Source organism: Ammospiza nelsoni, chromosome 5, assembly GCF_027579445.1.
Source record: "Ammospiza nelsoni isolate bAmmNel1 chromosome 5, bAmmNel1.pri, whole genome shotgun sequence".
NCBI classification, from domain to species: domain Eukaryota; kingdom Metazoa; phylum Chordata; class Aves; order Passeriformes; family Passerellidae; genus Ammospiza; species Ammospiza nelsoni.
Window position 1 is genome coordinate 51,405,765 of NC_080637.1, and position 16,140 is coordinate 51,421,904.

Sequence of the window (16,140 nt, forward strand, 5' to 3'; positions counted from 1 at the left end):
GGAGGGAGCATGCTCATTATGTGCTGGAGTAATTTTTGCTGTGTTGAAGCATGTGCTGCAAGATGCCTGATTGAAAAATGAGAGCACCTAGAACTTTGGCCTGACCTGCCGGGTCTGTTCTGGCCTCAAAACTCAAGGTCTGGCAGAACAGTTTCAGCATTAGATGTCTCTTGATGGAATGAATGGGGAGGAAAGAAATCCAGGGATACTTTTTGCCCTTTTTGAAGTTTTCCCATTCTAATGGTGGCAAAAAGAGGTTGTGTTACTGGAGTGTGTTGAATTGTAATCATTGTCTGTTCTCGGTCTGCATAGGGTAGATGAAAACTGTCCCCACTGTTTCTGTGTGCTCCAGGTCATCATTAGACTTGGCCTGACATAGACTGACCAGCACAGAGGATTTTTTGCAAAAGCTGTTTACTCTGCTGTAGGATGCAGTATTATAAGCCTATTGCTTTGAAGGTTAACATTTTTCATATCCCCAACACTTGTATATTGTCTTGCCTTATCCCTCTTTTCCCTCCCTGCAGCTTTTTCTGTTTCTGATAGACTAGTCTAACACAAACATTTCCAGGGACAGAGCAATGGCTGCAAGAGAATAGCCTTCAACCCCTTCTGCTTTAAGCTTTGGGAGCAGGGCTGATGGAGAGCACATGACGCTGCCGGTGGCTTTTCCTTCCCGGCGGGACACAGGGAGCTGTGTGTGCGAGGGGAACAAGCCGTGCAGTGTAGTGTGCCGGCGCTCCGCTCCCGCTGGTGGCGAGGGCAGGCCGGGCTGCTGCCAGCGTGGCGCGGCTCTCCGGGCCGGGCCGGGCCGGGCCGGCGGCTCTGCCGGGGCTCGCCCAGCCGGGTGGCCCCGGGCGGGAGTGCGCGGAGCGGCTCCAGGCGCTGCGAGCGGGCTTCATCTTTCCTCGGCACGGTGTGAGCGAGCGGGGCGCCTGAATTATTCACTCCTCCTCGGCCTGCTGTTCCTATTGAATTCCCGCGCCGAGGCACCCTGCCAGCGCCCGCTGATGAATTCATTGCTGCGCCTGCCCCAGGGGCGCCCTGTGTGTTCGGGCTGGAGGGGGCGGGGGCGGCCGCCTGCGCCGGGCTGGCCCTGCGGCTGTGTGGCTGCGCTCGGTGAGCCCGGCTTGCCCTGCAGCCCTTCCATCCGCGGCGTAGGTGGGCGCCGGCCCCCTCGCTGCTCCAAGGGTTGTTGGCAGGTCTGCGTGTGTTTTTGTCTGTCTCTGCTGAAGCCTGCCTGGGCTCCCCATCCTCATCGTCTTGTCCCAGCTCTCCACGTGCGGTATCTGGTGTTGTGTCCTATCTGTATTTCATCTTGGTGGAGTGGATTTCTGTGCAAACTACATCCTGATGTTTCACACACTATTTGAGGTTCTCCTTACTTCTGTATCCTGAGCTTTCAGGGGTGATTGTGCTAGAAAAAAAATCACGTTTCACAATTTCTGAGAGGAAATTTAAAAAAAATTGTTCTAATAGAAACCATTTCCCTTTTGTCTATGATGTTACTCTTAGTAGTCTGAATAATTTATTTTGCTAAACATTTAAAAGATCTCTGCTGTTCACATTATCACAACTCATAAAAGCTGTTGAAGACACATTTTTATACTTTTGGAAGGAGGCTATCGCTTCTCTTAAAAAGAACTTCTGGGTGTATGTTTGGTACCATCTTCATTGTGTAGATCCTCTGCTTTGTTCCTCTGTATTTTCTTTTTTAAGCAATTACAGCAGGTGGCTGGTCTTTGGGGAAGCTTCCTTTGACCCCAGTGCTCTCTGGTCCCAGTTGACAGGGGCGGATGGAGTTTCAGGTCCTCCTCCTGGCGGCACAGAGGAGTGTTTTTTCACCTCTAATTGGATCATGTAAATCGGCTCTTTCTTTGTCTGGTCGTCTTTGTCCAGAATCTCCTTCTGGATTTTAACCAATAAATCAGCCTTGACAATGGATTGACTTTTCCTTTAGTAATTACACTGATATTTGAAAACTGGTGTAATTGATTAGTGAAATAGGTGTAATAATCAGAATTATTAATAATAATCAGAACTAATAATATTCCTCAAAAACTGATTTCTGTAGTAGAGGCAATATGTAAGTGATGGAGCACAAAGTAACAAGGGTTTTTTTTTTTAATCCTGCACTGTTACAGCCCTCTGGGACTAGTATTTGATAAAGTGCTAAGGGGTCCCCAGGGTCTGACAGATGCTAGAGAAAACAGAACTCCCTTCCAGAGAGAAACCCAGTCCTTTCACGCCTGTGCAAATGCTGGATGGTGGAGTGGTGCACCTTTCTCCTGGGCCTTGGAAAGCTTTTCTTGTTGGATGTTGTCCCCCCAGCCAAAGGCAATGTGTTTGAGAGTCACTGGCCACAGTTTGCAGTGTGTGGTTATGTTGGGCAATAAGGGAGGATTGATGTGCTGTCCTTTGTATCCCCACTTTGGCACTTATGCCTGGGGCAATGCAGTGTGCTGTTACCTCTGAAGTGGTGGCTACAGTATTGCTTGCTGTGGCTTCTCTGCAGCACAGAGCAGAGTAAGCCAGAGGAGAAGGAGGAGCAAGACAAACTCCAGGAAAGCCTAAATCACAAACTGCATGAGCATCGACTGGCTATTGAATCAAAAAGGCTAGAAGGAAGGGAACAAAGGATAAAGTCATCTGTTTTGTCCTTTGTACAGGCAGGAATGGAGAAGAGGTATACTATTCCCTGTCTATAGAGGAGAGGGAAATGTCTGAAGCAAGCTTCCTCCTATTGCTTTTAAAGTTGGATGAGTGGGAGACATGGAGTTGTGAAGGTGTGAAGCCTTCATGCAGCAACCGGCAGAAAGTCTAGGACTGCGCTTCCTGATTAGCACACAGGGCTTGCAAATGTGTTTTTGCTGTGGCAAAAGCATCCAGCCCCTCCAGAAGTAAATACAAAGGGTTGCAGACTGGGACTCATAAATGGTGAGGCCTGCAGGTAGTGAGTTGGGAAGCTGAGCCTGGTTGAAATGCGTGGCTTCCAGGTTGCAGGAGAGCTGGAATTGCCTGTCCTCTAAATATGGCTCTCTATGCTTTTATGTTCTCTTTGTGGAGTAGAGATTCTAAGTTTTGGAGTTTCTCATTCGTAGCCATTTTGGCTTCAGTAATGGCAGCAGGAGAAACAGCAAACTTTTTCTTCCTTCCTTCTTTTTTCTTCCCCCAGGAGATTTTTGACTGTTTTCTGAAGGGAGCAGATTTTGGTCTTTTTCTCTCATCTTCCTGATCTGATTGAAGAGCAGTGGGGGACAGAATTCAATCTGTGATTTGCATGTGTTCAGTCCTTCTGTCCCAAATCTGTACCGTGTCCTTCTGTGCGGCTGATAACAGCTTTCTCATGCAGCACTTGCATCTATGTGAAATTACAGTAGTCTTCTTTTTTTTTTTTTTCTCCTCTTCCTTTCTTTGCTTCTTCTTCAAAGCTGCAGCTAATCCTCCAGGCACCAGTGCTATCTTTCAACAGACTCTGACAGATGCAATGCTGACTTCACATGGGATGAGATTTGGGAGATGCATTTTTTCACCCAGGAGGATTACAAGCTTCATCTTGGTACAAACATTTTTACACTACAGTTGGTAGTGTTGGTGCCTCAGGACTTTGTTGTTGGCACTAGAAAGATACACTGCAAATTCAGGAATGCTCCTAGACCTTCCTTTTTGTGTCAGTTTTAGAGCTACAAAATCTCCATTGATGTTGGTAGTTGCCTAGAAAGTTTAGGGGTCTGTTATGTTTCAGTTTTGGTCAGGTTCGTATATAACTATGTATAATATAGGTGAAAAATATAAGCTGTATATATACACAACCTTATCTTCTGTGGTCATCATTTAGGTGCTTTCCTGTAATGCATTAAGCAGTGTGACTGCTATATGAGATTAGTTTTGTTCTTTCCTATCCCTGCGAAGGAAAGCAATATATGCTCTTTTAAGATTAGTTTTTGAAGTTTTTTTTTTTTCATATTCTTCTTGTGAAAGAAAAGGTATGCATACTTTTAGTATGCCTGCTATGAAGTCTTCTACATGCCTCATCCTACCTTTGACATTCTCCCCCCCCTAATCAGTGCTCTGCAGTTGGTCTTGTCAAATCTGTGACATCTGTTTGTAGCAGTGGTGGATGGGCCTGTAGCTAAGAGCAGTGCTTTTATGATGGGAAAACCTAGGGAAAAAGGTATTAGCATCTATTTTTGTAGGTCTTCTCCAATTACTGATCTGAAAAATAGCTACCAAGTGTAGATAGATTTAATTGATGAAAATGCCTTTTCCCTCCTGGATTCTCACAGCTCTGGACATAGTTAATGGACCAGGCATGACATCTTGGTTTTGAGCACTCATTGCTACTATCCTTAGAACATCACTTTGCTCATGAAAACTCAAATAAGCAGCTGCAGTCTCTAGTAAAGCAGCAGCAGACTTGCATTGCTCCATGCTTCTGAGGGACAAAGGAACAAAGTATGAGCCAACATCACCTGTATCTGATTAGGCCATACACTACTGGATATGTTCTGGCATGAGGAAGGGAGGCCATGAAATGTGATGATATCACGACTTTCTTCTGTTGCTTCAGATGATTGCTTGATGTTTCTGACGATCGGTTCTTCAAGGGAGTAAAAATTTGGAATCCTAAAGCATTGTTTTAGATACTGTGTAAAATGTCCTGAAATGCATGGAGATCAAGGACTGGTAGTTTCTAAGGAGGAGTCTTGTCAGCCAAGTTCTCATTGCTGCAGTTGGTTTAAGCTAGTGGGAAACTATGCTTTCATTCAAAGAGAAGCCTTGCCTTCTCCCTGGCTCCAACCATGTGGTCATGCACCCTCCCATGTACAGGTGTCAGGGATTATGTGGCCTGTAGCGACCACCTTTGTTCCTGAATCTAATCCTTCTCCTTTTTGAGGGATTAGTTTCCAGGAGGATCAGCAAGCTGATCTGACTTGCAGTTTTCTTCTGTGATCCCTACTGTGCATGCAAGGGGTGAAGTAGGGGTGCACACTTGGGAACCAGAGAGGAAAAGAACCAGAGTGATTTACTTTGTTGGTACAGTGATTTTTGAGGTTGGCTTAATCTGGCTCTAAACCCATACTCATAAAAGGTTTGTATCACTGTCTAGCTCAAGGGAGTTTGAGGTTTAATCCCTTTATACTTGGGCCGAGCAATTCAAGAAGGAAGGCGCAAGTAGAACTGAATTTGTAGGACTGCAACTGTCTAGAGCTTTGTCTAAAAATGTTGGCTATATTTTCAAAGGAACCTTGAGAAATAAAACAAAAAACCCCAAATGGTGTTTTGGCAGGATTTTAAGATTTGACTGGCCCTCTCTTTCTCTGCCACAGTGCCTTAGGTCTGCTCCTGCTCGGAGGTTTGCTACACTGCCAGTTTCTCTGTACCTAATTTAAGATGTTTGTGTGTTCGGTGGGAAGGTGGCTCCCTTTTTGTTTCCTTCATCTGAATGCCCTGCATAGGAAGATACACGATGCTGTAATTTCAGGAGCTCAATGCTTTTAGATCTCTTTTGTTCTGCATTTCATCTGTAGACTCAGGCAGGGAAATGTTACTTCTTAATGCAAAGAAGTCTCCAGGGATTGTACACAGGAGAGAGGTTTTTAGACTAAATTGTGAAGGAAACAAGCTTTAGGTGAATGTGCTGTGACAATCCCTGCCCACACATGCACACTTACAAACCAAGCAGTAATTTCAATTCCATTTTGAAGTTGGGGGAATTGTAATGCTATCACCTTCCTAAAAGCTTTGTGAAAAATGGTGATGGGGTGGGAGAGATGCAGAGAAGTGCGCCACGGAAGGCAGGGCGGTCAGGACTTGTGGGTTCTGCACTCCGTGTGGAGCAGCTGGGCGATCGTCCAGCCACGCCGTGCTGTTGGCTCCCTTTGCTGGAGGGACCGTGGCAGGGGACATGGTGAGGGGGCTGTGGTTATAGCTGCAGGGGGCTGGAATGGGAATGGCTGCAGGGGGCATAGGGTACAAATCAGCGAGGAACTAGTTTGGGTTAGTTCCACTGCCTTGTTTATTCCATTGTCTTGCAGGCAGGGAAGGGAGGGGGCTTTGATGCTTTTGTGTGGTGCTGGCAGGAATGTGCATTCTGGGGGTTTTGAGACCTCCTGGAGAGGGGCGTGGGTCTTTTTCCAGTGGCTTCAGACTATCCATAAAGACAAAAGGGTGGAACTGAGGCTCTGTGAGGAGTTTGTATGCTGTTCCTGAGGACTTCCTGCGCTTTAACTAGACCTAAAGCTCGTAAAAAGACAAATGCATTGGAGGCATGTAGGATGCTGCGGGGAAGAACTGTGTCTGTCTCCAGCCTGCTTGACAGACCCAGATCTTGCAGTCTCCCAGGTTCCTGGGGTGCAGCAGCCTGGGGCTTTATTACTGCAGTCACCACAAAGCTCTCTAGCACCTTTCTTGACCTTTCACAGGCCCAATTTCTTACTATGAGCTTGTGCTGTTTAATCACGATTTTATTTTTGTTGTTGATGGCTGTATTTACACACAGGATGTATAAGAATATCCAATACCTGAGACTGCTGGAAGTCTCACTTCATTTTCCTATTAGTATATAAAGTTCTTGTCCCTTCTGGGCAGAAAGGGAAGCAGCAGCATCTATTCCCTTATAAGCAGGGCTAGCATTCCCATCTGGACCAAACTGAAGAATTCAGACCACTCTGGTTAATTTTGCTCTCTATGGTAGCATGACTTTAGAAAATCTTCAGAGGCTTGCCTTGCTTCCCTGCAATGAAAGGGAAACAGTAGCTAACTGCAAATACCTGGTTTGATCCTGATATCAGGTGGATGTTGTTTTGTTTTGTATCTTTCTCTCTTCTTTCTATCTTTCCTCTCTCCCAATTTTTTGTTCCTTTTTCTTAAAATTTTGAAACAAAGCATGTACTTAAACTCAAATCTGTTCCAGAGAGGATGTGTTCCTTCTCTGTGAGAGAAGGACATCCTTTGATAAGTGTTCCTTTTCTCCTTGTTTTAACAGTGTTCTAGCTGTGACCATTGCTTGCATGGGAATGCTTCATCCCTCCTGCATAAGTTATTTGCCTAGCTTGGGATATCAGCTGTAGCCTGCCATCCTGTGCAGTTTGTCTAGGCTGGGTATTTTTGGTAGCTTAGGCAGGATTTTGCTTTTTTCATATGCTTTGTGGTAGGGAGCTATGACTGCAGCTGCCATGCAGGTAACTCAGGGTAATCATGTTTAGCAAGAGCTTTGCATGAGCAGTGAGGAGGTTTGTATAACACAAGTGGATTCCAAAGAGTCCTTGGTTAATGGCTTAGAAAACCTGTTATTTTAAGACTTTCTTTTTTATTATTTTTATAAATTGCACTCCGGTTACAGAGAGCTTTGGCATGTGACCACATCCCATTCCATCTGTCCCTGGCCCATAAGAAGGTGGCAGTCAGCTATAGGGTGCATGTAAAAAGAAAGGCAAAGGTGTGTTTTCTGTAGTGGAATAGTGTTGTGTTATAGCAGGAATCACTCCTTACTTTTCATATGGAATTGCTTAATTGGGATGTTGAAAGGTTAGCTTTGATTTTGTTTTGATACTTCTCTACATTTTTGTAGGCAAATGTGTAACACTCTGGTGTCTAATTAGAAGGAAATCCCTGAAAAATACTGATGTGTGTGGGAGAGATGAATAAAGGTAAAGCAAAGAGGGAAGGGTAAAAGCAGGCTTTATTTCTTTGTGGAGATAGGAACCCTTGCAAGGGGAGTAACCCTCTAATAAACTGTTACATGAGGATTTATTCTGGTAAAATTCAACAGTCATGACCTCTACTTTTCCCTTTTAAAATACTAGTGAATGGCACTTTGGAGACAGACACCTCCTTTGTCTTCAGAACATGTGCTGAGGTGCTAAGAGGTTGTTCCCTTATCAGAAGGAGCCTGTCAGGGGTGAAATGGCTGGATCAGTCTCTGCTGCCCTTCTGATCCTGGGTACCTCTGAGGCAGTAGGGGAGCCATCACCATGATGATGTACTTTGCATCGTGGTCCGTCTGTCCTCTTAAGAACAGAATTAGATCTTTTGTGTGTGTCTGGAATATTTGTCTCTGGTGGAGTGGCTTCTCTCAAATCCATGTGCTGATTTATGGCAGAGAAATGGGAGATTTCAAGGGCCGGAATTCAGGGTATCCCTGAATGTGCACAGCTCCCATTTGGGGATGTTCTAGCTGTGGAATGACTTGCTGTCTGTTTTCCCCCCAAGCTGATCATATTAGATGCAATTAGTGTCCTGGATACTCTTTGGGATGCACTTTGGGGTGTCCCTTGTAAGCAGAGGGAGCTGCCATGCTGTGCAAGTTGCTCTTGCAGCAGAACGAGAGGGGGTTCATTCCCTTTTAGAGGTGTCCTTTTGTTCCCTGCTGTTGCAGGGAGAGGAGCTTCCAGGAGGGGGATGAAGAGGCCAGACTTAATGGTCTTAAGAGTGGATTTAGTATTTTTTTTTCTATTTTGCAAAGGAAGGCCTGGGAGTTGTTTCTCTCTAACTGTTTCCAGATGGTGCTGCTGGAACACAAAGATTTCCAGTGTGTTTGGGATGGCGGCTCTGAGACCCCCAGCCCCCCAGCACTTCCTGTGCAGCTCCACAATCCTGCAGGCTTAATCAAAAACAGTCCTGGCTGCCGAGGCAGGCTGCCCCAAGCCCTCTGCTTTCTCCCTCCTCCAGGCATTTTAACCCCTTGCCATTACAGCTCCAGCCCATCAGCCTGCCCACCTCACTTCTCTCCATTCTCAAGCTGGCTCTGGGCACTTGCAGTATTCCAGAGATGAAACTGCATTTGGCTAGGCTATTTAAACAATTTATGTCTTTGGGGAAAGGGAAGATGGTTTGTAATGTGAACCTGGGAAAATAGTTTCTGTAGCTATGTAGGGCAGCTTATGCAATCAGGCCAGTGTGTCCAGGGCACAGAAAATTTCTCTTGCACCTATTTGCCTGCAGCACTTAGTATACAGTATGATTTTGTCAGAGTCGTGTGCTGTTGAGCCTCTATCTCTTTTTTGTGCCAATTTCCCTTAGAGCAAGCCAGATTTAATTTTATATCACAGCCTCTTCACACCCAGGTGACAAATTAGCTTAAGCTTTTTTCTTCTGAAGGTAATATGACAACTATAATTTCGTTTGCAAAGTAGGAGTACACTTGTTTCTTTTTAGCCTTTGAGCAACAGCCTGTGAACATTTGTAAAATCAGCCAAGAAGCTTGTGATCAACTGACTTCCCTTCTGGATCCATGGTGTCATCTCCCTTGTCCTGTTCTGTCATGTATTCTCCATCCTGTTTTTTTAGAAAACAGAACAGTGAACCGACTGCTAAGGCAAAAACTCTGTAGTCCTCTTCACCTTGTGAAAGCTTGTAGTCATCATGTTTGAGCAAACCAGATTTTCGTGCCATGAGCATGTTGCCCTGTAACGAGTTGGCTCAGTGTAAATTATGTGTGAAATGCTTCCTCAGCCCCATGTAATAATTATGACATCCAAAGATGCCCCCAGTGCTATATTTTAGAGCTTTGTTGTGAGCCCTGTCCTGTTTCTGTTGAGTAAGAGCATGAAGATGAACTGCCATTTTAAAATGCTTCTGCTTAGTAAAAGAGGAGGGAAATCAATATTTTGTGCTATTGACTTCTGTGCATGCAGAGTGTCCTTGTATTTGCTGGATCACAGACGTCACACAGTGCACAGTATTCCCAGGGGCTTTAACTTGCACTGGGTCTATTGTTGCCACTGTAGGTCACGGACCAGCAGAGTCAGACTGTATTTTCTTCATGCCTGGAGTGGTATGAGGGTGCTACCATATGTAGTCCAAAGAAAGTGTATGTTTTGCATGTTTAAATTACAGTGAATTAATGAAATCTTATCTCTCTCTTCAATTATATTTGAGTAGCTGAAAACATCCATTGGCTCATCTGGAGAATGAAAAACCTAGCTGGAGGAAAGGCTGCTTCTGACCAGAGATCTGCTTCCATTATTTAGGAAAAAAAAAGTCCAGGAAGAATCAGCATTGTTATAAAGAATATGTATAAAATACTTCCATTTTAGCTGTGGAAGTGCTTTTTGTGTATGAAAATCCCCTTTCTCTGCAGCATTAGACTTGTGTACTGTAACTCCATATGGACATTGTCAGCTTAAAGCCTGAGTATGCATTTGTAAACTTGTTGCATCATGAATATTTTAACAGACCTGAAAGTATTTAAACTTTTCTGTGTGGTTTGGTCAGATGTGTATTTGTCTGTGTTTCATTCTGCGGCCTCTGCTATGCCAATCAGTTATTCTTCCTATTGTATACATATGATTTCACAGAAACCAAGTGCCAGGAGAGTAGAGTTAAGAAAATACGTATTTCAAAATACAGAAAATTGCACTGACACATTTGGGTGGCATCACTGGGGCTCTATTCAACAGGGATGCAGCCATTCCCAAATTGCCCAGTTCTGTCTGACCACCTTGTGGGCTTCCCTAGCCGACTGCTCCAGACTATTCAAACTCTGGTTAGGGCAGGAGACTATTTTTATTAATCTGACATCACTTTCCTTTCTTGTCTTTACTGTGTCACTGGGCTTCCCGCCCGGGGAGCCTCTGGCAGGCCTGGCCTCTCTCCAGCTGGGGTCCTGCCCCTTCCCGATGGCCGGGCGGAAGGGCTGCGTCCCACAGCAGCCTGTGGGCTCCGTGGGTGCCATGGCCCTGCTACAGGGCTGGGTGTGCAGCTTGGTGCAGCTGAGAGGCTGGAGTGGACCCCCGGCACAGGGACCCCCTTCTGCTGTGGGGCTGGAGTGGGTGAGAGGCTGCAGGCGGGAGCTGCATTCCCTGGAGCCCTCTGAGGCACCACGGCCATGGCAGCACGGGAGCTCTCCTGCCCCGTCCTACCGGCTCTGCAGAAAACACGGGGCTTTGAGGATATGGAGCAGGGTGGGGGGGGGGCTAGGCCGGAGGCTGCTGTCGCTGCAGCAACAGGGCCAGAATTCCAGGAAGGAAGAGGGGCCGGATGAGCCTCTGTCCTGGCCTCTACTGGGCTCAGAGCAGCTTGGGGGCGCTTCTCTTCTCTCGTGAGCACCGGGTCCCTTCAGCCAGAGCCCTGCGCTGGCAGCCCCACCCCTGCTTCTCCCTGCCTCAAGAAGGGGCCTCAGCCTGTGGGGTGGGTGTCGGAAGCCAGGGCTGTGCTAGCCAGCATTCTTCCCAGCCATCAAGGGCAGCTGTGCACAGTGTACTTGTTGGGTGGCTTTTATCAAAATCTCAAGCTTTTAGTCCCCAAATACACTTAAAAAAGGGGAGGGGGGATAGGGTAGTGGATGGGTGAGAAGTGGGTGAAAAGTAAAATGTAAGTCCTGCTACTTGCATCCAGCAAATTGTACAGGTTGTTGATGTCAGGGCACTAACAAGAAAGCAAATAAATGGAAGGTCTTCCCTAGATGATGTCTGCACATGTGGAAAACAGCCAAAGCCATGAAGCAAGTTTAATTGAAAGTGAAGACAGCTGAGGGGAAGCGTCCCATACTATAGACACAGTTATTGGTGCTGCAGAGTGATTAGCAAGAGCTGTATATCAAATTAGGATAAGTATGGAGGGAGAAGGGTGACATTAAGATCCATTTAAAAACTGCTTGGTTCAGTTTTTCATTAATAATTGGTAATTCACCCTTAGATGCTACTTACCCCATTAATTTTATCCAAAAACAAGTTGGGGTAGGAGGCAGCACACACAGCTGAGGAGGCACACTGAATGCATCAGATACACTTGGACAAAGAAATGGTTATTTCCTGTTTGTTTATATGCAATAACTTGTGCAAGTAAGGATCTTATAAAGAATTGCCTTTTTTCTTAGCAACTGATAATAAGATCAAGGCATTTACAGTTTTAGCAGTGCTCTGCCACAGTTAAATACTAAAAAGCCTTTTTCAAGACAATCCCCCCACCTGCCCCCCCCCTTTCCCCAACACAGGGTTTCTGTCTTTCCTGCATGCAAGAAGTAAAACAAAAAAGATGGTGAAACCACTGGGCTGTGATGAACAGCACTGGGATTTCTGTCTGGCTCGTGATCTTTACTTTTTCGCAACTGTCACTTTCAGATTAATAGCTTCGTAGCCAGTGTTTTCAGCTTTTTTTTTTTTTCACATTGTGAACATCTTATTCACTGTGCTCTGAGAAAGTGGCTTCTGTTTGTCTAGTACAAGTCTGATAAATGTGTAGCTTGTGCTATCTCATCACTTCAAAATCCCATTTTGCTTTTGGGGGGAACAAGTAATTTCTTGTTGCCTTTTTTTCATTGCTCTGTGTAGTCTGAGGGTTTCTGGCTTTCTCCCTTCTGGTTGCTTCTTTCCAAGCTACCAGGTTGCTGCACCAGCCTTAGCTCTTGGGGGCAGCCAGAGCAGAGACATGAGCTGTTCCTGTGAGTTTTGCTGCTGCTGTTTGGAGCCCAGTAGGTGGTTATGGAACTTGAAAGGACTACATTAACCTCATTCCACTTATCCTGGCATTGTCACAAAGCAGGAATGCTGCAGATCCAGGGAAGAGATTGCTTGGTCATGTTTCTGAGATTATCTTTGCAATGGAAAGGACTCAGCACTTGAAGCTGAAGCTTGGATTCAGCAGGAATTGATTTTCTGGCTGGGGGAAGTGTGGATGAACTTACTAAGCTAATGATTCCTACGAGCAGTTTTAATCTGCAGACTCTAGGTTTCATTCGGCTATCAGGAAAGAGTTGCTGATCAGTGATTGTTGCATCTGGCAAAATGGCAAGTTGTGATGTGAAATTGATTGATTCTGGGGTCAGGTTAGTCCAAAAATAGGATTATTGCATTTTTAAGCTAAAATTTAGTTTTAATTTTAGGAAAAGAGTAGAAGGACTTTCAGACCTTCCATTATGTGTTGGAGTTGTGACATTTTCCATAGAGGAATGACTTTATTCCAGTCCTTTGAGGCCTTTCATAAGTTAGTGCCACCTGCAGAGTTGATCACCTCTTCATGGCATCTTTGTTGATTGGCAATTTCTTATGTTTTTAAGATGTGTCTAATTCAGCTGCTCTTGGAATGTGTCAAGTTGAGAGGTATCAAAACTCCAAAAAACTCCAAAGCCTGGCTGTTCTGCATGTGCAGGAGTATTTACTTTGAGCTTCAGTCATCTACAAATGACTGTGCTGAGTTGATATTCTGACCTGAGGCAGTACCTGTGACTTGCAGTTTGTGGCAGACCTTACTATTGCAAGTGCCAGTGGAAAAGGTCTTGTGTTTGCAAGGCTGGGAAATGAAAGAATAGGAAAACTTTGAAATAAAGGGGGGGTAAAGACTTTGTGGATTTGACTGAGTTGTGACTTGTACCCTGTCAAATCCAGTTGGCCTGCACAGGGGCTGTTGCTGCGGTACAGCCACAGTGGTCACCCATCCTATGGAAGTGTGGAAGCTCATGTGTGAGATCATCAATATGGTTTGAATAAAATCCCAATATGTATTGCAGAAAGCTGATTTCTGGTATTAGCTTCCAGTTTTATTCTCCCTACTCTAAAGCAAATTGCAAGTGCCTGAGAAATGCCTTTCAGTGGTAAACAAAGTAATGAAACATCCCAGTGGCAGTTTGATTTGATTTTGCAGGGTAGTGCTACCTAACTCAATTTCTTTATGAATGTCTGGGTGCATGTTGGCATCAAAAGAGAATGTAATTGGCAGGAGGGAGCTGTGTGAAAGGGATGGAGTTATCTGGGGATTCCCTCTCCCATCAGGCTGCTGCCAGAAGGCAGAGTCCCTCTATGTTTGTGGTGGGCACTTATCTGTGTCAAACCTTCCCTCTCCCTTTCCCACTTCCATTTGGTGAGATTAGTTTTGTTCATGTGCAGTCAGAGGAGGAGATTGAGTTGTATCCCCAGCCTCTGCTGCCTTAGATTGTCTACTAGCAGGGGTTTTCTGTGTGGATGTTGCTGGACTGTGCTGTTCCAGTTGCAGGAGTTTAACGCTTTCACTTCTTGCTCTGTTTAGTTTCCAACAAAAGCAAACTCTGTATGGAATAATCGTGCAGCAGGCCCCAGATTCACCATTAGTGACCTGTAAAATTGGCAGCACTGGAGATTATTGGCCGGAGACGGTTTCCCTAGGCGCTTCCTGCCTTCTCTTGGAGAGTTAAGTTCAATTAGAGCAATGATACGCACAGCAGGGATTTTGCAAAGAGTCCAGTACTTGGTGGTAGCATTGCTGTATGAAAGGCAAAGAGATATCTTTGGCCTTTTTGTGACCTCAGTGCTCCAGCTGCTGCCCTCTTTCTAACCTCTGCTATCTCAGAACTCTCACTAATGTAACACCTCTTCTTTTACCTCCTGATGCAACCATATCCCTCAGGCATTACTAGTCTGCATTCTGTGAGGTTTGTCCTTCAAAAAACAAAGTAGAGATTGTGGGATGTGGGGCATTTCCCCCTCCATTCAATTTTTCTTGTTTCTTTCTGGCTTCTTACATATTGTGGACTGCCCTCAGATCTCTGTAATCATCTTTCTATTCACACTTTTGTGATTTGCTTCTACTTTCGAAACTGTTCTGTTTCTGGTTGTGGTTTCTTGGCATCCAGGTTCTGTGATTTCAGGAAATCCCACAAAGTTCAGTTCTGTCTCTTTTCTGCCACAGCCTTGTGATGATAGTCCCTCTTTATTAGTCCCTTATGTGAAGAACATAATCCTGAAAAGAACAATTATATTTTTCTTTCTTAATTGTAACTTTCAGCTTGCATTCACTGCCCATATCCTCAATATCCATTAGGGCAAGTTGTCCATTAATTCCTTATTCTCTTTGTAGAAATCTTTCTGGTTTTGAGGGTATTGAGAGATTTGCACAGGAATTTGTCTGAGATACTGACCTTGCAGGTGTGTGTATAAGTACTGTTAAAAGCATGCCTGGAATAGTCTTTCAAGAGAAGACCATCTCTCCTGATATAGGATGGATGTTTATGGTATTTAGACATACATTGGTAAACTGCAGTTTGTGGGATAAACAATCACAGTGCTTATAAGGTGTACTTACACTGAGGGAGAAAAAGACTAACTGTACATTTCCATCATGAACTTGTTCCATCAACTTCATAGTTTAAACTTCGAGTGATGTTGTAGTTGATGGTCTCCATTTGCTTCTTCCAATTTCTGTGTTTTTCTTTCTGTTTCTGAATAGTTTGTGGAGTTTTGTGCTTAACCTGCTTTCTGGCTGCTAGTATTTGAGAAGAATGTGCTCACACAGTGGCCAGCCTAATTAATTACTGTTAATCCCCAAAAATTGGCTGCTAAAAGTTTTGTTGTCCTTGAAGCTTTCATACTGTGCATGCTACTGTAGCATGAGAGCATGAGGAGAGGGTGATTGTTTCCTGGCAGGTTTCCACAGAGAATCCCCTGGGTAGGCTTGAGGTAAAGAGGAAGAGAAGGAGGATGGATACAAACTTTAAATAGCATTGCTAATCTCTGCCCTAAAATAATAGCACCTTGCTTTTCAGCAGGAGTTGCGTTAAATTGCATTTTGTGCAAACTGTGAAATTTGTGGCAGTGGCCACAGGCTGTGTGTAGGGTAGGAGACCTCTCTCTGGTAGGAGCTGGCCTTTCACTCAAATGTCCCAGCACAAAACTTTAAACATTCAACAAAACCTCTTTCCTGACAGTGACTGTACATTCCAGTCAGCTTCATGCCCATGATGTATTTGCTTTTGACAATTTGAGATTGTTTTGCTGTGTTTTGTCAGGGCCTCTCTCCCTCCTCTCCTTCCCCAAGAGCTGCTGGAGAAAGTGCAGGGCTCACTTGAGTTCCTCCTCACAAGTCATAACAGGAGATAGACTTAGAAAGTGATTGTGGAGGGTGGCTCTTTCCTTTCCTCCTCCTCCTCCTCCTAGCATTCTGCTGGGAGTTGCTTGTGAATGCACTGGGGTACCAGGGTGGAGTTGATACAGACTTTGTCCAGTTTGGTTTATCCTCTGCTCAGACAGAAAGGCATGTGAGTGCCCTTTCCCCATTCCAAAGAGGATGTGTTGGAGGGAGAGGAACCAAAAATAAATTTAGAAACAGAAATAAAAATTTAGGCAGTATTATGTTATCTTAATCCTCACTGCACTGCTAAAATAGAGATGGGTTTGGGAATTTCATAGAGAAATTCCAGAAGTGTTGGAGGTTCATATATTCCTGCAG

The 16,140-nt window shown here is 44.9% G+C and overlaps 1 protein-coding gene across 9 annotated transcripts in view; it reads left to right on the forward strand.

Annotated features, from left to right (window-relative positions):
• RBFOX2 (RNA binding fox-1 homolog 2) overlaps positions 1-16,140 on the forward strand; it is a 170,707-nt gene that overhangs the window by 18,226 nt on the left and 136,341 nt on the right. The gene's annotated exons all lie outside the window — the stretch shown is intronic.